This window comes from Pseudophryne corroboree, chromosome 3 (genome assembly GCF_028390025.1).
Source record: "Pseudophryne corroboree isolate aPseCor3 chromosome 3, aPseCor3.hap2, whole genome shotgun sequence".
Taxonomy (NCBI): domain Eukaryota; kingdom Metazoa; phylum Chordata; class Amphibia; order Anura; family Myobatrachidae; genus Pseudophryne; species Pseudophryne corroboree.
In genome coordinates, this window is record NC_086446.1 from 133763707 (window position 1) to 133787620 (window position 23914).

General features: G+C 44.8%; 1 protein-coding gene across 1 annotated transcript in view; it reads right to left on the minus strand.

The window, feature by feature from the left end:
- Window positions 1-23914, minus strand: part of LOC135057539 (zinc finger protein 250-like) — a 367205-nt gene that overhangs the window by 106437 nt on the left and 236854 nt on the right. The window lies entirely within an intron of this gene.

Genomic DNA, 23914 nt, shown 5'->3' on the forward strand with positions numbered 1-23914 from the left:
TCAGACGACTTTAATTAAGATTTTTGGGTTATTTTAATGAACTTTTGCTTTTTGGATTTCACATGCTCTCTACTATGACATTGGGCAACAGCCTTGGCAGACGACGTTGATGGCATTTCATCATCTCTGCCATTACTAGTGGCAGCAGCTTCAGCACCAGGTGGAAATGGATCTTTATATTTCCCTATTTTACCCTCCACATTTTTATTCTCCATTTTTTAATGTGTGGAATTATGGGGGTCATTCCGAGTTGTTCGCTTGTTATTTTTTTCTCGCAACGGAGCGATTAGTCACTAATGCGCATGCGCAATGTCCGCAGTGCGACTGCGCCAAGTAAATTTGCTATGCAGTTAGGTATTTTACTCACGGCATTACGGTTTTTTTTCTTCGTTCTGGTGATCGTAATGTGATTGACAGGAAGTGGGTGATTCTGGGCAGAAACTGTCCGTTTTATGGGAGTGTGTGAAAAAACGCTACCGTTTCTGGGAAAAACGCGGGAGTGGCCGGAGAAACGGAGGAGTGTCTGGGCGAACGCTGGGTGTGTTTGTGACGTCAAACCAGGAACGACAAGCGCTGAACTGATCGCAGATGCCGAGTAAGTGTGGAGCTACTCAGAAACTGCTAAGAAGTGTCTATTCGCAATTTTGCTAATCTTTCGTTCGCAATTTTGACAAGCTAAGATTCACTCCCAGTAGGCGGCGGCTTAGCATGTGCAAAGCTGCTAAAAGTAGCTTGCGAGCGAACAACTCGGAATGAGGGCCTATATGCAAGTAATATATCTGGAATTAGACAGCAGTAATGTCTGGAATTAGATACCACTAGATAGATACCAGATACCACTGTGACTGGAATGATGATGACCTATGTACAGTGACAGGACACTACTACAGCAGCAAGATGCAGCACAAGACACTGGACTAGTATTAGTAATGTAGTATTACTGAGCACCACAAGACAATGAGAAGTGATACCGAGCACTGATTATACTACTGAGCACTGACACTGAGCAGCACAAGTATTAGTATTTGTTAAGTAGTATTACTGAGCACCACAAGACAATGAGCAGTGATACTGAGCACTGATGATACTACTGAGAACTGACACTGAGCAGCACGATTAGCACAAGACACTGTACTAGTATTAGTAATGTAGTATTACTGAGCACCACAATAGAATGAGCACTGATACTGAGCACTGATGATACTACTGAGAACTGACACTGAGCAGCATGATTAGCACAAGACACTGTACTAGTATTAGTAATGTAGTATTACTGAGCACCACAAGACAATGAGCGTGATACTGAGCACTGATGATACTGAGCACTGATACCACTGAGAACTGACACTGAGCAGCACGATTAGCACAAGACACTGTACTAGTATTAGTAATGTAGTATTACTGAGCACTGATACTGAGCACTGATGATACTGAGCACTGATACTACTGAGAACTGACACTGAGCAGCACTATTAGCACAAGACACTGTACTAGTATTAGTAATGTAGTATTACTGAGCACCACAAGACAATGAGCAGCGATACTGAGTACTGATGTCACTACTGAGAACTGACACTGAGCAGCACAATTAGCACAAGATACTGTACTAGTATTAGTAAAGTAGTAACACTGAGCACCACAAGACAATGAGCGGTGATACTGAGCACTGATACTACTGAGAACTGACACTAAGCAGCACAATTAGCACAAGTCACTATACTAGTATTAGCAATGTAGTATTACTGAGCACCACAAGAGATTAAGCACTGATACTGAGCACTGATGATACTACTGAGAATTGACAATGAGCAGCACAATTAGCACAAGACACTGTACTAATATTAGTAATGCAGTATTACGGAGCACCACAAGACAATGAGCAGTGATACTGAGCACTGATGACACTACTGAGAACTGACACTGAGCAGCACAATTAGCACAAGACACTGTACTAGTATTAGTAATGTAGTATTACTGAGCACCACAAGAGAATGAGCACTGATACTGAGCACAGATGATACTACGGAGCACTGACACTGAGCAGCACGATTAGCACAAGACACTGTACTAGTATTAGTAATGTAGTATTACTGAGCACCACAAGACAATGAGCATTGACACTGAGCACTGATGATACTGATCACTGATACCACTGAGAACTGACACTGAGCAGCATGATTAGCACAAGACACTGTACTAGTATTAGTAATGTAGTACTACTGAGCACCACAAGAGACTGAGCACTGATACTGAGCACTGATGATACTACTGAGCACTGACACTAAGCAGCACGATTAGCACAAGACACTGTACTAGTATTAGTAATGTAGTACTACTGAGCACCACAAGACAATGAGCAGTGAAACTGAGCACTGATACTACTGAGAACTGACAATGAGCAGCACGATTAGCACAAGACACTGTACTAGTATTAGTAATGTAGTATTACTGAGCACCACAAGAGAATGAGCAGTGATACTGAATAGTGATGATACTACTGAGAACTGACACTAAGCAGCACCATTAGCACAAGACACTGTACTAGTATTAGTAATGTAGTATTACTGAGCACCACAAGACAATAAGCGGTGATACTGAGCACTGATACTACTGAGAACTGACATTGAGCAACATGATTAGCACAAGACACTGTACTAGTATTAGTAATGTAGTATTACTGAGCACCACAAGACAATGAGCGGTGATACTGAGCACTGATACTACCGAGAACTGACACTAAGCAGCACAATTAGCACAAGACACTGTACTAGTATTAGTAATGTAGTATTACCGAGCACCACAAGACAATAAGCAGTGATACTGAGCACTGATCATACTGAGAACTGACACTGACCAGCACAAAACACTACTAGTATTGATAATGTAGTATTACTGAGCACCACAAGACAGTGAGCAGTGATACTGAGCACTGATGATACTACTGAGAACTGACACTGAGCAGCACGATTAGCACAAGACACTGTACTAGTATTAGTAATGTAGTAACACCGAGCACCATAAGACAACGAGCAGTGATACTGAGCACTGATGATACTAAATGAGTACTGACACTAAGCAGCACAATTAGCACAAGACACTGTACTAGTATTAGTAATGTAGTGTTACTGAGCACCACAAGACAATGAGTGGTGATACTGAGCACCGATACTACTGAGAACTGACACTGAGCAGCACGTTTAGCACAATACACAGTACTAGTATTAGTAATGCAGTATTACTGTGCACCACAAGACAATGCACAGTGATACTGAGCACTGATGATACTGAGCACTGATACTACTGAGAACTGACACTGAGCAGCAAGATTAGCACAAGACACTGTATTATTATTAGTAATGTAGTATTACTGAGCACCACAAGACAATGCACAGTGATACTGAGCACTGATACTGAGCAGTGATGATACTACTGAGAACTGACACTGAGCAGCACAATTAGCACAAGACACTGTAATAGTATTAGTAATGTACTATTACTGAGCACCACAAGACAATGAGCACTGATGATACTACGGAGCACTGACACTGATCAGCATGATTAGCACAAGACACTATACTAGTATTGGTAATGTACTATTAATGAGCACAAGACAATGAGCAGTGATACTGAGCACTGATGATACTACTGAGTACTGACACTAAGCAGCACAATTATCACAAGACACTGTACTAGTATTAGTAATGTAGTATTACTGAGCACCACAAGACAATGAGCAGTGATACTGAGCACTGATGAAACTACGGAGCACTGACACTGATCAGCATGATTAGCACAAGACACTGTACTAGTATTAGTAATGTAGTATTACTGAGCAACACAAGACAATGAGCAGTGATACTGAGCACTGATGATACTGAGAACTGACACTGAGCAGCACGATTAGCACAAAACACTACTAGTATTAGTAATGTACTATTACTGAGCACCACAAGACAATGAGTGGTGATACTGAGCACTGATACTACTGAGAACTGACACTGAGCAGCACGATTAGCACAATACACTGTACTAGTATTAGTTATGTAGTATTACTGAGCACCACAAGAGAATGAACACTGATGATACTACTGAGCACTGACACTAAGCAGCACCATTAGCACAAGACACTGTACTAGTATTAGTAATGTAGTATTACTGAGCACCACAAGACAATGCACAGTGATACTGAGCACTGATGATACTGAGCACTGATACTACTGAGAACTGACACTGAGCAGCACGATTAGCACAAGACACTGTATTAGTATTAGTAATGTAGTATTACTGAGCACCACAAGACAATGCACAGTGATACTGAGCACTGATGATACTACTGAGAACTGACACTGAGCAGCACAATTAGCACAAGACACTGTACTAGTATTAGTAATGTAGTATTACGGAGTACAAGTGAATGTGCACTGATACTGAGCACTGATGATACTACGGAGCACTGACACTGAGCAGCATGATTAGAACAATACACTGTACTAGTATTAGTAATGTACTATTACTGAGCACCACAAGACAATGAGCAGTGATACTGAGCACTGATGAAACTACGGAGCACTGACACTGATCAGCATGATTAGCACAAGACACTGTACTAGTATTAGTAATGTACTATTACTGAGCACCACAAGACAATGAGCAGTGATACTGAGCACTGATGATACTACTGAGAACTGACACTGAGCAGCATGATTAGCACAAGACACTGTACTAGTATTAGTAATGTAGTATTACTGAGCACCACAAGAGAATGAGCACTGATACTGAGCACTGATGATACTACTGAGAACTGACACTGAGCAGCACAAGACACTGTACTAGTATTAGTAATGTAGTAACACTGAGCACCATAAGACAATGAGCAGTGATACTGAGCACTGATGATACTAAATGAGTACTGACACTAAGCAGCACAATTAGCACAAGACACTGTACTAGTATTAGTAATGTAGTGTTACTGAGCACCACAAGACAATGAGTGGTGATACTGAGCACCGATACTACTGAGAACTGACACTGAGCAGCACGTTTAGCACAATACACAGTACTAGTATTAGTAATGCAGTATTACTGTGCACCACAAGACAATGCACAGTGATACTGAGCACTGATGATACTGAGCACTGATACTACTGAGAACTGACACTGAGCAGCAAGATTAGCACAAGACACTGTATTATTATTAGTAATGTAGTATTACTGAGCACCACAAGACAATGCACAGTGATACTGAGCACTGATACTGAGCAGTGATGATACTACTGAGAACTGACACTGAGCAGCACAATTAGCACAAGACACTGTACTAGTATTAGTAATGTAGTATTACGGAGTACAAGTGAATGTGCACTGATACTGAGCACTGATGATGCTACGGAGCACTGACACTGAGCAGCATGATTAGAACAATACACTGTACTAGTATTAGTAATGTACTATTACTGAGCACCACAAGACAATGAGCAGTGATACTGAGCACTGATGAAACTACGGAGCACTGACACTGATCAGCATGATTAGCACAAGACACTGTACTAGTATTAGTAATGTACTATTACTGAGCACCACAAGACAATGAGCAGTGATACTGAGCACTGATGATACTACTGAGAACTGACACTGAGCAGCATGATTAGCACAAGACACTGTACTAGTATTAGTAATGTAGTATTACTGAGCACCACAAGAGAATGAGCACTGATACGGAGCACTGATGATACTACTGAGAACTGACACTGAGCAGCACGATTAGCACAAGACACTGTACTAGTATTAGTAATGTAGTAACACTGAGCACCATAAGACAATGAGCAGTGATACTGAGCACTGATGATACTAAATGAGTACTGACACTAAGCAGCACAATTAGCACAAGACACTGTACTAGTATTAGTAATGTAGTGTTACTGAGCACCACAAGACAATGAGTGGTGATACTGAGCACCGATACTACTGAGAACTGACACTGAGCAGCACGTTTAGCACAATACACAGTACTAGTATTAGTAATGCAGTATTACTGTGCACCACAAGACAATGCACAGTGATACTGAGCACTGATGATACTGAGCACTGATACTACTGAGAACTGACACTGAGCAGCAAGATTAGCACAAGACACTGTATTATTATTAGTAATGTAGTATTACTGAGCACCACAAGACAATGCACAGTGATACTGAGCACTGATACTGAGCAGTGATGATACTACTGAGAACTGACACTGAGCAGCACAATTAGCACAAGACACTGTACTAGTATTAGTAATGTACTATTACTGAGCACCACAAGACAATGAGAACTGATGATACTACGGAGCACTGACACTGATCAGCATGATTAGCACAAGACACTATACTAGTATTGGTAATGTACTATTAATGAGCACAAGACAATGAGCAGTGATACTGAGCACTGATGATACTACTGAGTACTGACACTAAGCAGCACAATTATCACAAGACACTGTACTAGTATTAGTAATGTAGTATTACTGAGCAACACAAGACAATGAGCAGTGATACTGAGCACTGATGATACTGAGAACTGACACTGAGCAGCACAATTAGCACAAAACACTACTAGTATTAGTAATGTACTATTACTGAGCACCACAAGACAATGAGTGGTGATACTGAGCACTGATACTACTGAGAACTGACACTGAGCAGCACGATTAGCACAATACACTGTACTAGTATTAGTTATGTAGTATTACTGAGCACCACAAGAGAATGAACACTGATGATACTACTGAGCACTGACACTAAGCAGCACCATTAGCACAAGACACTGTACTAGTATTAGTAATGTAGTATTACTGAGCACCACAAGACAATGCACAGTGATACTGAGCACTGATGATACTGAGCACTGATACTACTGAGAACTGACACTGAGCAGCACGATTAGCACAAGACACTGTATTAGTATTAGTAATGTAGTATTACTGAGCACCACAAGACAATGCACAGTGATACTGAGCAGTGATGATACTACTGAGAACTGACACTGAGCAGCACAATTAGCACAAGACACTGTACTAGTATTAGTAATGTAGTATTACGGAGTACAAGTGAATGTGCACTGATACTGAGCACTGATGATACTACGGAGCACTGACACTGAGCAGCATGATTAGCACAATACACTGTACTGGTATTAGTAATGTACTATTACTGAGCACCACAAGACAATGAGCAGTGATACTGAGCACTGATGAAACTACGGAGCACTGACACTGATCAGCATGATTAGCACAAGACACTGTACTAGTATTAGTAATGTACTATTACTGAGCACCACAAGACAATGAGCAGTGATACTGAGCACTGATGATACTACTGAGAACTGACACTGAGCAGCATGATTAGCACAAGACACTGTACTAGTATTAGTAATGTAGTATTACTGAGCACCACAAGAGAATGAGCACTGATACTGAGCACTGATGATACTACTGAACACTGACACTAAGCAGCACAATTAGTACAAGACACTGTACTAGTATTAGTAATGCAGTATTATTGAGCACCACAAGACAATGAGCAGTGATACTGAGCACTGATGATACTACGGAGCACTGACACTGATCAGCATGATTACCACAAGACACTGTACTATTATTAGTAATGTAGTATTACTGAGCACCACAAGACAATGAGCAGTGATGCTGAGCACTGATGCTACTACGGAGCACTGACACTGATCAGCATGATTAGCACAAGACACTGTACTAGTATTAGTAATGTACTATTACTGAGCACCACAAGACAATGAGCAGTGATACTGAGCACTGATGATACTACTGAGAACTGACACTGAGCAGCACAATTAGCACAATACACTGTACTAGTATTAGTAATGTAGTATTACTGAGCACCACAAGACAATGATCAGTGATACTGAGCACTGATGATACTGAGAACTGACACTGAGCAGCATGATTAGCACAAAACACTACTAGTATTAGTAATATAGTATTACTGAGCACCACAAGACAATGAGCAGTGATACTGAGCACTGCTGATACTACTGAGAACTGACACTGAGCAGCACAATTAGCACAAGACACTGTACAAGTATTAGTAATGTAGTATTACTGAGCACCACAAGAGAATGAACACTGATGATACTACTGAGCACTGACACTAAGCAGCACCATTAGCACAAGACACTGTACTAGTATTAGTAATGTAGAATTACTGAGCACCACAAGAGAATGAGCACTGATACTGAGCACTGATGATACTACTGAGTACTGACACTAAGCAGCACAATTAGCACCAGACACTGTACTAGTATTAGTAATGTAGTATTACTGAGCACCACAAGACAATGAGCAGTGATACTGAGCACTGATGATACTACTGACAACTGACACTGAGCAGCACGATTAGCACAAGACACTGTACTAGTATTAGTAATGTAGTATTACTGAGCACCACAAGATAATGAGCACTGATACTGAGCACTGATGATACTACTGAGTACTGACACTAAGCAGCACAATTATCACAAGACACTGTACTAGTATTAGTAATGTAGTATTACTGAGCAATACAAGACAATGAGCAGTGATACTGAGCAATGATGATACTGAGAACTGACACTGAGCAGCACGATTAGCACAAAACACTACTAGTATTAGTAATGTACTATTACTGAGCACCACAAGACAATGAGTGGTGATACTGAGCACTGATACTACTGAGAACTGACACTGAGCAGCACGTTTAGCACAAAACACTGTACTAGTATTAGTAATGTAGTATTACTGAGCATAAGACAATGAGTACTGATACTGAGCACTGACGATACTACTGAGAACTGACACTGAGCAGCACGATTAGCACAATACACTGTACTAGTATTAGTAATGTAGTATTAATGAGCACCACAAGAGAATGAACACTGATGATACTACTGAGCACTGACACTAAGCAGCACCATTAGCACAAGACACTGTACTAGTATTAGTAATGTAGTATTACTAAACACCACAAGACAATGCACAGTGATACTGAGCACTGATACTACTGAGAACTGACACTGAGCAGCACAATTAGCACAAGACACTGTATTAGTAATGTAGTATTACGGAGCACCACAAGACAATGCACAGTGATACTGAGCAGTGATGATACTACTGAGAACTGACACTGAGCAGCACAATTAGCACAAGACACTGTACTAGTATTAGTAATGTAGTATTACTGAGTACAAGTGAATGTGCACTGATACTGAGCACTGATGATACTACGGAGCACTGACACTGAGCAGCATGATTAGCACAATATACTGTACTAGTATTAGTAATGTACTATTACTGAGCACCACAAGACAATGAGCAGTGATACTGAGCACTGATGAAACTACGGAGCACTGACACTGATCAGCATGATTAGCACAAGACACTGTACTAGTATTAGTAATGTATTATTACTGAGCACCACAAGACAATGGGCAGTGATACTGAGCACTGATGATACTACTGAGAACTGACACTGAGCAGCACAAGACACTGTACTAGTATTAGTAATGTAGTATTACTGAGCACCACAAGACAATGCACAGTGATACTGAGCACTGATACTACTGCTAACTGAACTGAGCACTGATGATACTACGGAGCACTGACACTGAGCAGCACAATTAGCACAATACACTGTACTAGTATTAGTAATGTAGTATTACTGAGCACCACAAGAGAATGAACACTGATGATACTACTGAGCACTGACACTAAGCAGCACCATTAGCACAAGACACTGAACTAGTATTAGTAATGTAGTATTACTGAGCACCACAAGACAATGCACAGTGATACTGAGCACTGATGATACTGAGCACTGATACTACTGATAACTGACACTGAGCAGCACGATTAGCACAATACACTGTACTAGTATTAGTAATGTACTATTACTGAGCACCACAAGACAATGAGCAGTGATACTGAGCACTGATGAAACTACGGAGCACTGACACTGATCAGCATGATTAGCACAAGACACTGTACTAGTATTAGTAATGTACTATTACTGAGCACCACAAGACAATGGGCAGTGATACTGAGCACTGATGATACTACTGAGAACTGACACTGAGCAGCACGATTAGCACAAGACACTGTACTAGTATTAGTATTGCAGTATTACTGAGCACCACAAGAGAATGAGCACTGATGATACTACTGAGCACTGACACTAAGCAGCACAATTAGCACAAGACACTGTACTAGTATTAGTAATGTAGTAAACTGAGCACCACAAGACAATGAGCAGTGATACTGAGCACTGATGATACTACGGAGCACTGACATTGATCAGCATGATTAGCACAAGACACTGTACTAGTATGTTAGGGTCTCCTGCTCTGTGCTGCCACGTCGTCATGGCAACCGGGAGACAAGTGCAAGCGGAGTAACCTGAGCGTAGCTGATACTCCGGTTCGGGTCTTTTGCTGTGCAGTGGTTACAGGCTCTGTGCACGGCAGTGCTGGTTTTTGTGCTCACAGTCTGTGAGGTCTGAGTGGGGCGTGGACAGCACCTGCTATATAAACCCTCTTCTCAGGTTAGGCAGATGCTGCTGAATCTTTGTTGGTTAGTCAGTTCCTGAAAGCTAGCTAGTACTGTGTAAACTTTGTATTTGTTTGTTGCTTACTGCAAATAGGCCTTGGGATTTGGTATTACACTCTGCCAATCCAGACCTAGCAGTAAGACTGGAGTCAGTCGTTTAACCTGCTGGGGTTCTTTTGCTACTCTGTGAACCTAGCAAGTTTGCGGCTGTATTCTCAGACTTGCCTGCCAAAATCCTTTCTCACTGTGCAAGGTGTTCAGGTGTCAGTTTAGTGGCAGTAAGCTGAACCAGTGCACTGCAAGTGAGGACTAGGATTGTGGAGACTCTCCTTGGGGTATATTTACTAAGGTCCCGATTTTGACCGAGATGCCGTTTTTTCTTCAAAGTGTCATCTCGGTAATTTACTAAGCAAAAATCTCGGCAGTGATGAGGGCATTCGTAATATTTTGGAAGTCCTAGGATAAAATCACGAATCAATACACCATCGGTCAAATACGCCTGCAATTTGCTAGAAATCGGTCATTTACTAAAAAGTGCAAAACACAAACACTGCCGACAATAGCCAAACACTGCCGTGCTAAAATACACATCGTGAAAAAGTGCTAAAAAAAAACAGACCTGCTTTTTTATCCGTGTTTGTATAGGCATGCACGGATCCATGAGATCCGTGCATGTTTATTAGTGGGAAGGGGTGGGAAATGTTATAATTTTTCCAAAAAAAATTGCGTGGGGTCCCCCCTCCTTAACCAAACCAGCCTCGGGCTCTTTGAGCCGGCCCTGGTTGCAAAAAATAAATTTTACTCACCGGTAAATCTATTTCTCGTAGTCCGTAGTGGATGCTGGGAACTCCGAAAGGACCATGGGGAATAGCGGCTCCGCAGGAGACTGGGCACAACTAAAGAAAGCTTTTAGGTCACCTGGTGTGCACTGGCTCCTCCCACTATGACCCTCCTCCAAGCCTCAGTTAGGACACTGTGCCCGGACGAGCTGACATAATAAGGAAGGATTTTGAATCCCGGGTAAGACTCTTACCAGCCACACCAATCACACCGTATAACTCGTGATACCATACCCAGTTTTACAGTATGAAAACAACTGAGCCTCTCAACAGATGGCTCAACAATAACCCTTTAGTTAACAATAACTATGTACAAGTAGTGCAGACAATCCGCACTTGGGACGGGCGCCCAGCATCCACTACGGACTACGAGAAATAGATTTACCGGTGAGTAAAATCTTATTTTCTCTGACGTCCTAGTGGATGCTGGGAACTCCGAAAGGACCATGGGGATTATACCAAAGCTCCCAAACGGGCGGGAGAGTGCGGATGACTCTACAGCACCGAATGAGAGAACTCAAGGTCCTCCTCAGCCAGGGTATCAAATTTGTAGAATTTTGCAAACGTGTTTGCCCCTGACCAAGTAGCAGCTCGGCAAAGTTGTAAAGCCGAGACCCCTCGGGCAGCCGCCCAAGATGAGCCCACCTTCCTTATGGAATGGGCTTTTACTGATTTAGGATGCGGCAGTCCAGCCGCAGAATGCGCCAGCTGAATTGTGCTACAAATCCAGCGAGCAATAGTCTGCTTAGAAGCAGGAGCACCCAGCTTGTTGGGTGCATACAGGATAAATAGCGAGTCAGTTTTCCTGACTCTAGCCGTCTTGGAAACATAAATTTTTAAGGCCCTGACTACGTCCAGAAACTTGGAATCCTCCAAGTCCCTAGTAGCCGCAGGCACCACAATAGGTTGGTTCAAGTGAAAAGCTGATACCACCTTAGGGAGAAACTGGGGACGAGTCCTCAATTCTGCCCTATCCAAATGGAAAATCAGATAAGGGCTTTTACATGACAAAGCCGCCAATTCTGACACACGCCTGGCTGAAGCCAAGGCCAATAACATGACCACTTTCCACGTGAGATATTTTAGATCCACGGTTTTAAGTGGCTCAAACCAATGTGATTTTAAGAAATTCAACACCACGTTGAGATCCCAAGGTGCCACTGGAGGCACAAAAGGGGGCTGAATATGCAGCACTCCCTTAACAAACGTCTGAACTTCAGGTAGTGAAGCTAGTTCTTTCTGGAAGAAAATCGACAGAGCCGAGATCTGTACCTTAATGGAGCCTAATTTCAGGCCCATAGTCACTCCTGCTTGTAGGAAATGCAGAAATCGACCCAGTTGAAATTCCTCTGTTGGGGCCTTTTTGGCCTCACACCAAGCAACATACATCCGCCATATGCGGTGATAGTGCTTTGCAGTTACATCTTTCCTGGCTTTAATCAGCGTAGGAATGACTTCCCCTGGAATGCCCTTTTCCTTCAGGATCCGGCGTTCAACCGCCCTGCCGTCAAACGCAGCCGCGGTAAGTCTTGGAACAGACAGGGCCCCTGCTGTAGCAGATCCTGTCTGAGCGGCAGAGGCCATGGGTCCTCTGAGATCATCTCTTGAAGCTCCGGGTACCACGCTCGTCTTGGCCAATCCGGAACCACGAGTATTGTTCTTACTCCTCGTTTTCTTATTATTCTCAGTACCCTTGGTATGAGAGGCAGAGGAGGGAACACATAAACTGACTGGTACACCCACGGTGTCACTAGAGCGTCCACAGCTATCGCCTGAGGGTCCCTTGACCTGGCGCAATATCTCTCTAGTTTTTTGTTTAGGCGGGACGCCATCATGTCCACCTGTGGCCTTTCCCAACGGTTTACCAAAAGTTGGAAGACTTCTGGATGAAGTCCCCACTCTCCCGGGTGTAGGTTGTGTCCGCTGAGGAAGTCTGCTTCCCAGTTGTCCACTCCCGGAATGAACACTACTGACAGTGCTAAGACGTGATTTTCCGCCCATCGGAGAATCCTTGTGGCTTCTGCCATCGCCATCCTGCTTCTTGTGCCGCTCTGTCGGTTTACATTGGCGACTGCCGTGATGTTGTCTGATTGGATCAGTACCGGCTGGTTTTGAAGCAGAGGCCTTGCCAGACTTAGGGCATTGAAAATGGCCCTCAGTTCCAGAATATTTATGTGTAGGGACGACTCCCGACTTGACCAAAGTCCTTGGAAATTTCTTACCTGTGTGACTGCCCCCCAGCCTCGAAGGCTGGCATCCGTGGTTACCAGGACCCAGTCCTGTATGCCGAATCTGCGGCCCTCTTGAAGATGAGCACTCTGCAGCCACCACAGTAGAGATACCCTGGTCCTTGGAGACAGGGTTATCAGCCGATGCATCTGAAGATGCGATCCCGACCACTTGTCCAAGAGGTCCCACTGAAAGGTTCTTGCATGGAACCTGCCGAATGAAATTTTGCTTCGTAAGAAGCTACCATTTTTCCCAGGACTCGTGTGCAGTGATGCACCGATACCTGTTTTGGTTTCAGGAGGTCTCTGACTAGAGATGACAGCTCCTTGGCTTTCTCCTGCGGGAGAAACACTTTTTTCTGTTCTGTGTCCAGAACCATCCCCAGGAAAAGTAGGCGTGTGGTAGGAACCAGCTGTGACTTTGGAATGTATAGAATCCATCCGTGCTGTTGTAGCACTTCCCGAGATAGTGCTACTCCGACCAACAACTGCTCCTTGGACCTCGCCTTTATAAGGAGATCGTCCAAGTACGGGATAATTAAAACTTCCTTTCTCGAAGGAGTATAATCATTTCTGCCATTACCTTGGTAAAGACCCTCGGTGCCGTGGACAGTCCAAACGGCAGTGTTTGGAATTGGTAATGGCAATCCTGTACCACAAATCTGAGGTACTCCTGGTGAGGATGGTAAATGGGGACATGTAGGTAAGCCTCCTTGATGTCCAGGGATACCATGTAATCCCCCTCGTCCAGGCTTGCAATAACCGCCCTGAGCGATTCCATCTTGAACTTGAATTTTTTTATGTATGTGTTCAAGGATTTCAAATATAAAATGGGTCTCACCGAACCGTCCGGTTTCGGTATGTGGAATAGAAACCCCGTCCTTGTTGAAGTAGGGGCACCTTGACTATCACCTGCTGGGAATACAGCTTGTGAATTGCCTCTAGCACAGTCTCCCTGCCTGAGGGAGTTGTCGGCAAGGCAGATTTGAGGAAACGCCTCGAATTCCAGCTTGTACCCCTGAAATACTACTTGAAGAATCTAGGGATCCACCTGTGAGCGAGCCCACTGATCGCTGACATTTTTGAGGCGGCCCCCCACCGTACCTGGCTACGCCTGTGGAGCCCCCCCGTCATGCGGTGGACTCAGAGGAAGCGGGGGAAGAATTTTGATTCTGGGAACTGGCTGACTGGTGCAGCTTCTTCCCTCTTCCCTCGTTTTACACGCTTGCATTTCTGAAGCCGAAAGGACTGTACCTGATAATACAGTGCTTTCTGAGGCTGTGAGGAAACCTGAGGTAAAAAAAATTCCTTCCCAGCTGTTGCTGTGGATACGAGGTCCCAGAGACCATCCCCAAACAATTCCTCACCCTTATAAGGCTCTATGTGCCTTTTAAAGTCAGCATCACCTGTCCAGTGTCGGGTCTCTAATAACCTCCTGACCGAATGGACATTGCATTAATTCTGGATGCCAGCCGGCAAAATATCCCTCTGTGCATCCCTCATATATAAGACGACGTCTTATGTTCGCAAAATAGTATCCCTGTTTGACAGGGTTACAGACCACGCTGCAGCAGCACTATCTGCAGGTCTCAGTCTAGTACCTGAGTGTGTAAATACAGACTTCAGGATAGCCTCCTGCTTTTTATCAGCAGGTACCTTCAAAGTGGCCGTATCCTAAGACGGCAGTGCCACCTTTTTGACAAACGTGTGAGCGCCTTATCCACCCTAGGGGATATCTCCCAGCGTAACTTATCCTCTGGCGGGAAAGGGTACGCCATCAGTAACTTTTTAGAAATTACAAGTTTCTTATCGGGGGAACCCACGCTTTTTCACACTTCATTCACTCATTTGATGGGGGAACAAAACACTGCCTGCTTTTTCTCCCCAAACATAAAACCCTTTTTTAGTGGTACTTGGGTTAATGTCAGAAATGTGTAACACATTTTTTATTGCCGGGATCATGTAACGGATGTTCCTAGTGGATTGTGTATATGTCTCAACCTCGTCGACACTGGAGTCAGACTCCGTGTCGACATCTGTGTCTGCCATCTGAGGGAGCGGGCGTTTTTGAGCCCCTGATGGCCTTTGAGACGCCTGGGCAGGCGCGGGCTGAGAAGCCGGCTGTCCCATAGCTGTTACGTCATCCAGCCTTTTATGTAAGGAGTTGACACTGTCGGTTTATACCTTCCACCTATCCATCCACTCTGGTGTCGGCCCCACAGGGCCATCCCATTTATCGGCATCTGCTCTGCCATCACATAAGCCTCCTCAAACGTGTCGACACAGCCGTACCGACACACCGCACACACACAGGGAATGCTCTGACCGAGGACAGGACCCCACACAGCCCTTTGGGGAGAGAGAGTATGCCAGCACACACCAGAGCGCTATATAATTTAGGGATTAACACTATATTGAGTGAATTTTTCCCAATAGCTGCTTGTATATACAATATTGCGCCTAAATTTAGTGCCCCCCCTCTCTTTTTAACCCTTTGAGCCTGAAAACTACAGGGGAGAGCCTGGGGAGCTGTCTTCCAGTTGCACTGTGAAGAGAAAATGGCGCCAGTGTGCTGAGAGAGATAGCTCCGCCCCTTTTTCGCGGACTTTTCTCCCGTATTTTTATGGATTCTGGCAGGGGTATTTATCACATATATAGCCTCTGGGGCTATATATTGTGATATATATGCCAGCCAAGGTGTTTTTATTGCTTCTCAGGGCGCCCCCCCCCCAGCGCCCTGCACCCTCAGTGACCGGAGTGTGAAGTGTGCATGAGGAGCAATGGCGCACAGCTGCAGTGCTGTGCGCTACCTTGGTGAAGACTGATGTCTTCTGCCGCCGATTTTCCGGACCTCTTCTTGCTTCTGGCTCTGTAAGGGGGACAGCGGCGTGGCTCCGGGACCGAACACCAAGGCCAGTTCCATGCGGTCGATCCCTCTGGAGCTAATGGTGTCCAGTAGCCTAAGAAGCCCAAGCTAGCTGCAAGCAGGTAGGTTCGCTTCTTCTCCCCTTAGTCCCTCGCTGCAGTGAGCCTGTTGCCAGCAGGTCTCACTGTAAAATAAAAAAACTAATTATATACTTTCTTTCTAGAAGCTCAGGAGAGCCCCTAGTGTGCATCCAACCTCGGCCGGGCACAAAATCTAACTGAGGCTTGGAGGAGGGTCATAGTGGGAGGAGCCAGTGCACACCAGGTGACCTAAAAGCTTTCTTTAGTTGTGCCCAGTCTCCTGCGGAGCCGCTATTCCCCATGGTCCTTTCGGAGTTCCCAGCATCCACTAGGACGTCAGAGAAATATGGGAAAAAAATTGACAGGGGTTCCCCCATATTTAAGCAACCAGCACCGGGCTCTGCGCCTGGTTCTGGTTCCAAAAATACGGGGGACAAAAAGCGTAGGGGTCCCCCGTATTTTTGAAACCAGCACCGGGCTCCACTAGCTGGACAGATAATGCCACAGCCGGGGGTCACTTTTATACAGTGCCTTGCGGCCGTGGCATCAACTATCCAACTAGTCACCCCTGGCCGGGGTACCCTGGGGGAGTGGGGACCCCTTCAATCAAGGGGTTCCCCCCCCCAGCCACCCAAGGGCCAGGGGTGAAGCCCGAGGCTGTCCCCCCCATCCAATGGGCTGCGGATGGGGGGCTGATAGCCTTTGTTCAAAGTGAATGATATTGTTTTTAGTAGCAGTACTACAAGTCCCAGCAAGCCTCCTCCGCAAGCTGGTACTTGGAGAACCACAAGTACCAGCATGCGGCGGAAAACCAGGCCTGCTGGTACCTGTAGTACTACTACTAAAAAAATACCCCAATAAAGACAATACACACACCTTGAAAGTATAACTTTAATACATACATACACACCACCATATACACATACTTACCTTATGTTCACACGAGGGTCGGTCCTCTTCTCCAGTAGAATCCATGGTGTACCTGTTGAAAAAATCCTACTCACCAAATCCAGTGTAGAGGGCTCCTCGGATAATCCATTTGTAATCCACGTACTTGTAAAAATAAAAAAACGGGACACCCGACCACAAACTGAAAGGGGACCCATGTTTTCACATGGGACCCCTTTCCCCGAATGCCAGAAACCCCCTCTGACTGATGTCTAAGTGGGTTTCTTCAGCCAATCAGGGAGCGCCACGCTTGGCACCCTCCTGATCGGCTGTGTGCTCCTGTACTGTATGACAGGCGGCACACGGCAGTGTTACAATGTAGCGCCTATGCGCTCCATTGTAACCAATGGTGGGAACTTTCAGGTCAGTGGTTGACCGGAAGTAACCTCACCGCTGACCTGAAAGTTCCCACCATTGGTTACAATGGAGCGCATAGGCGCTACATTGTAACACTGCCGTGTGCCGCCTGTCATACAGTACAGGAGCACACAGCCGATCAGGAGGGTGCCAAACGTGGCGCTCCCTGATTGGATGATGGAACCTTCTTGGACTTAAGTCAGAGGGGGTTCCAGGCATTCGGGGAAAGGGGACCCATGTGAAAACATGGGTCCCCTTTCAGTGCGAGGTCGGGTATCCGTTTTTTTATTTTTACAAGTACGTGGATTACAAAAGGATTTACAGAGGAGCCTAAAACACTGGATTATGTGAGTATAATTTTTTCAACAGGTACACCATGGATTCTACTGGAGAAGAGGACCGACCTGCGTGGGAACATAAGGTAAGTATGTGTATATGGAGGTGTGGATGGATGTATTAAAGTTATACTTTCAAGGTGTGTGTGTGTTGTCTTTATTGGGGTATTTTTTTAGTAGTAGTACTACAGGTACCAGCGGGCCCATTTTTCCGCCGCATGCTGGTACTTGTGGTTCTCCAAGTACCAGCTTGCGGGGGAGGCTTGCTGGGCCTTGTAGTACTGCTACTAAAAACAATATCATTCACTTTGAACAAAGGCTATCAGCTCCCCATCGGCAGCCCATTGGATGGGGGGGGACAGCCTCGGGCTTCACCCCTGGCCCTTGGGTGGCTGGGGGGGGGGACCCCTTGATTGAAGGGGTCCCCACTCCCCAGGGTACCCCGGCCAGGGGTGACTAGTTGGATATTTGATGCCACGGCCGCAAGGCACTGTATAAAAGTGACCCCCGGCTGTGGCATTATCTGTCCAGCTAGTGGAGCCCGGTGCTGGTTTCAAAAATACGGGGGACCCCTACACTTTTTGTCCTCCGTATTTTTGGAACCAGGACCAGGCGCAGAGCCCGATGCTGGTTGTTTAAATATGGGGGAACCCCTGTCCATTTTTTCCCCATATTTCTGCAACCAGGATCGGCTCAAAGAGCCCGAGGCTGGTTTGCCTTAGGAGGGGGGAACCCACGCAATTTTTTTTTTACATTTAAACATTTTTTTTTTTTTTTTTACAAGGTGCACATTGAAGCCCAGCACGGATCTCTCAGATCCGGCCGAGATTCATTGTATTAAAGTCGGCAGTGTTTTACAAGTCACTCACGTAAAACACTGCCAAAAAAAACGAATGACATCGACATCGGAAAACCCGAAAATGCAGAATACGGCAGCTTAGTAAATTAGTCGTAATCAATTCAAAAAGTTGCATATTTACACTTTCGATGTCATTCGTGATTGAACTTTGACCTCAAACGGGAAAATACGAATCTTAGTAAATTTACCCCCTTGTGTCTATTATTCCATCTCTGACCAAGGAGTTTACTGCCACACCCGTTGGTAACCCTTTATGGTTTTGCTGTTGCCCTTAGCAACAGCATTTCGGGTTCTCTACGTATTAAATCACTACATCTCGCTTCTTTCCATCTGAGCATTCCTAATACTAGGGAGACACCCAGTTTCTTAGCCTTTGGGCTTCTTTGTTCACTTTGTGTTTATTTTGTTACCCTATCACCTTCTGTGTATGTAATGTCATATTCCCCAGTCTGTCTGTGAGGTCATTTGTTTTGCATCCCTCACCGTTCAGACACCAGTACATTCCTGCTGGCACTGGTGTGCATAACATAGTATTAGTAATGTACTATTACTGAGCACCACAAGACAATGAGCAGTGATACTGAGCACTGATGATACTACTGAGAACTGACACTGAGCAGCATGATTAGCACAAGACACTGTACTAGTATTAGTAATGTAGTATTACTGAGCACCACAAGAGAATGAGCACTGATACTGAGCACTGATGATACTACTGAGCACTGACACTAAGCAGCACAATTAGCACAAGACACTGTACTAGTATTAGTAATGTAGTATTACTGAGCACCACAAGACAATGAGCAGTGATACTGAGCACTGATGATACTACGGAGCACTGACACTGATCAGCATGATTAGCACAAGACACTGTACTAGTATTAGTAATGTACTATTACTGAGCACCACAAGACAATGAGCAGTGATACTGAGTACTGATGATACTACTGAGAACTGACACTGAGCAGCATGATTAGCACAAGACACTGTACTAGTATTAGTAATGTAGTATTACGGAGCACCACAAGAGAATGAGCACTGATACTGAGCACTGATGATACTACTGAGCACTGACACTAAGCAGCACAAGACACTGTACTAGTATTAGTAATGTAGTATTACTGAGCACCACAAGACAATGCACAGTGATACTGAGCACTGATGATACTGAGCACTGATACTACTGATAACTGACACTGAGCAGCACAATTAGCACAAGACACTGTACTAGTATTAGTAATGTAGTATTACTGAGTACAAGTGAATGTGCACTGATACTGAGCACTGATGATACGGAGCACTGACACTGAGCAGCATCATTAGCACAATACACTGTACTAGTATTAGTAATGTACTATTACTGAGCACCACAAGACAATGAGCAGTGATACTGAGCTCTGATGAAACTACGGAGCACTGACACTGATCAGCATGATTAGCACAAGACACTGTACTAGTATTAGTAATGTACTATTACTGAGCACCACAAGACAATGGGCAGTGATACTGAGCACTGATGATACTACTGAAAACTGACACTGAGCAGCACAATTAGCACAAGACACTGTACTAGTATTAGTAATGTAGTATTACTGAGCACCACAAGAGAATGAGCACTGATGATACTACTGAGCACTGACACTAAGCAGCACAATTAGCACAAGACACTGTACTAGTATTAGTAATGTAGTATTACTGAGCACCACAAGACAATGAGCAGAGATACTGAGCACTGATGATACTACGGAGCACTGACATTGATCAGCATGATTAGCACAAGACACTGTACTAGTATTAGTAATGTACTATTACTGAGCACCACAAGACAATGAGCAGTGATACTGAGCACTGATGATACTACTGAGAACTGACACTGAGCAGCATGATTAGCACAAGACACTGTACTCGTATTAGTAATGTAGTATTACTGAGCACCACAAGAGAATGAGCACTGATACTGAGCACTGATGATACTACTGAGCACTGACACTAAGCAGCACAATTAGCACAATACACTGTACTAGTATTAGTAATGTAGTATTACTGAGCACCACAAGACAATGAGCAGTGATACTGAGCACTGATGATACTACGGAGCACTGACATTGATCAGCATGATTAGCACAAGACACTGTACTAGTATTAGTAATGTACTATTACTGAGCACCACAAGACTTTGAGCAGTGATACTGAGCACTGATGATACTACTGAGAACTGACACTGAGCAGCATGATTAGCACAAGACACTGTACTAGTATTAGTAATGTAGTATTACTGAGCACCACAAGAGAATGAGCACTGATACTGAGCACTGATGATACTACTGAGCACTGACACTAAGCAGCACAATTAGCACAAGACACTGTACTAGTATTAGTAATGTAGTATTACTGAGCAACACAAGACAATGAGCAGTGATACTGAGCACTGATGATACTACTGAGAACTGACACTGAGCAGCACGATTAGCACAAGACACTGTACTAGTATTAGTAATGTAGTATTACTGAGCACCACAAGAGAATGAGCACTGATGATACTACTGAGCACTGACAACAAGCAGCACAATCAGCACAATACACTGTACTAGTATTAGTAATGTAGTATTACTGAGCACCACAAGACAATGAGCAGTGATACTGAGCACTGATGATACTGAGAACTGACACTGAGCAGCATGATTAGCACAAAACACTACTAGTATTAGTGCTATAGTATTACTGAGCACCACAAGACAATGAGCACTGATACTGAGCACTGATGATACTACTGAGTACTGACACTAAGCAGTGTTAGGCGCTGGGGTCCGCGATGTCCTCACGGCCCGGCGCCTAGCTACTAGGGACAGCGAGCGTGCTCGCCGCCGGGTCCCTAGAAACGCTGGGACGCCATGCGCGCGTAGCCGCCGGCTCCCTTGCAACGCAGGGACGCCAGGCGTGCTGAGCCGCCCCGACCCTAGCAACGGGGACGCCACGGGCGGACCGCGTTCCCCGTTGCTTGGTCAATCAATTTATTATACACACACTTGTCTCTGCTGTTTTCTAATTTGGCTCTGTAACATCTGATTGGAGGACTCCTTGTTAAATACTTTCTCAATGCTTCACACAGACGCCGGTAATAGCTTCCTGCATGCTGCTTAGGTTTGCTGAACGTCTGTTCCAGTCCTGCTGTGTCCGGTCATTTCTGTCCTCAGGGTTCCTGACTCTTGGAGTTGTCATCTCATCCCAAGAAGTCTCTGGTCCTCTATTTGTCTGCCACGGTCGCCAGATAATCTTGTGTGGTGTCCGTGAGTTGCGGCTCTGCCGTGTGCTGCGGCTCAGCCCGCTTTATTTTTGTATTCTGTTTCGGAGCATTTGCGGAGGGTTCCGCTTCCACAAGTCCTCTCCGGAACTCGGCGGTGCCGGGTAGGAGAGAGGACAAGTGGGTATTTTGGTTGTCCTTTTCCCTGGTGGTTTTTCCGCACATATTCTAGTTTTAAGTTAGCTTAGCCCCTGGCCTTGTTGCCGAGTTAGAGGGCCCCTTGTTATCACCCTGTCTCGGATTTCCCTTTGTCTCCCATTAAGACCTGAGGGGGCATCGGAGTTGGGCAGACGTAATCCGCCCTTCAAACGCGGCTGCCATGGTCTCAAGCAACCATAGTCTCGCAAGGGATTTCTGACAACACGGGCAAGACAACGGAGTTAGGGCGCCAGGGGCTATTTTCCATTCCCGCTTCCTCTCCCAGCATTACGTTCCAGTGCTCAGGTCCTTGTTGTAAAATCTCCTCAGACCAGAGTGCTGGAATCATAACATTATTACCGGCCAAACCAAAACTTAAAATTAAACAGGGTTTAATTTTTTCTCATTCAGTTTTTGTGAGAGTTTATCGGCCTCATGAATCCGTCAGGTTTAGGGCCGAATCCCGGTCAGCTTTTAGTAAACCAGATTCAAGAACTTACTCAGATGGTTCACGATCTTTCTCTTCGGGTGAGATCGCAGGAAGATCTTTTGCGAGCCTCCCCGAAGGTAGTCCCTGAACCAAAAATGCATTTGCCCGACCGTTTTTCCGGTGATAGAAAATAATTTTTTAATTTTAAAGAATCCTGTAACTTTTATTTTCGCTCTCAAACAAGGAAGAAATCCTGCTGAGGTTTATTGTACCGAATTTCACCATTGGTCGAACGACTGTGGCTGGAATGACCCTGCCCTGCGCAGTCAGTTTCGCCTCGGTTTATCTGAATCTATTAAAGACAGCCTCCTCCAGTACCCCGCTCCTGAGACTCTCGATAAACTCATGGAGCTTGCTATAAAGATTGATTGTCGTCTCCGAGAGCGGAGGGCTGAAAGAGGAGCATCTGTAAGGTCTAGTCCTTGTGTATATTCCATTCCAGAGGACGTCGAGGAGCCCATGCAGATGTCTCCTGAAGAGAAAACCAGAAGACAAAATTCCGATCTTTGTATATACTGTGGTTGTAAGGGACATTTTGCTCGTAATTGCCCGAACAAGTCGGGAAACACTTTGACCAAGTGAATTGTGAGGGGGTTCACTTAGGTCTGCAGCTTATCTCCTCGAACAACTCTCTCTCAGTCTGTTAAGGTTTCCTTTGGCAGCCTCAGTTCTTTGGTGTCGGCTTTTGTCGACAGTGGAGCTGCAGGAAACTTTATGGATTTAACTTGGGCTAAGACCTTAGGCATTCCGCAGTTACCATTAGATAGATGTATCACCATGCACGGCTTAGATGGGGGTCCGCTTTCTAATGGGATAATTACTCACCGTACACCTCCAGTAATACTTACCGTAGGAGCCTTACATTCCGAAAATATTGAATTT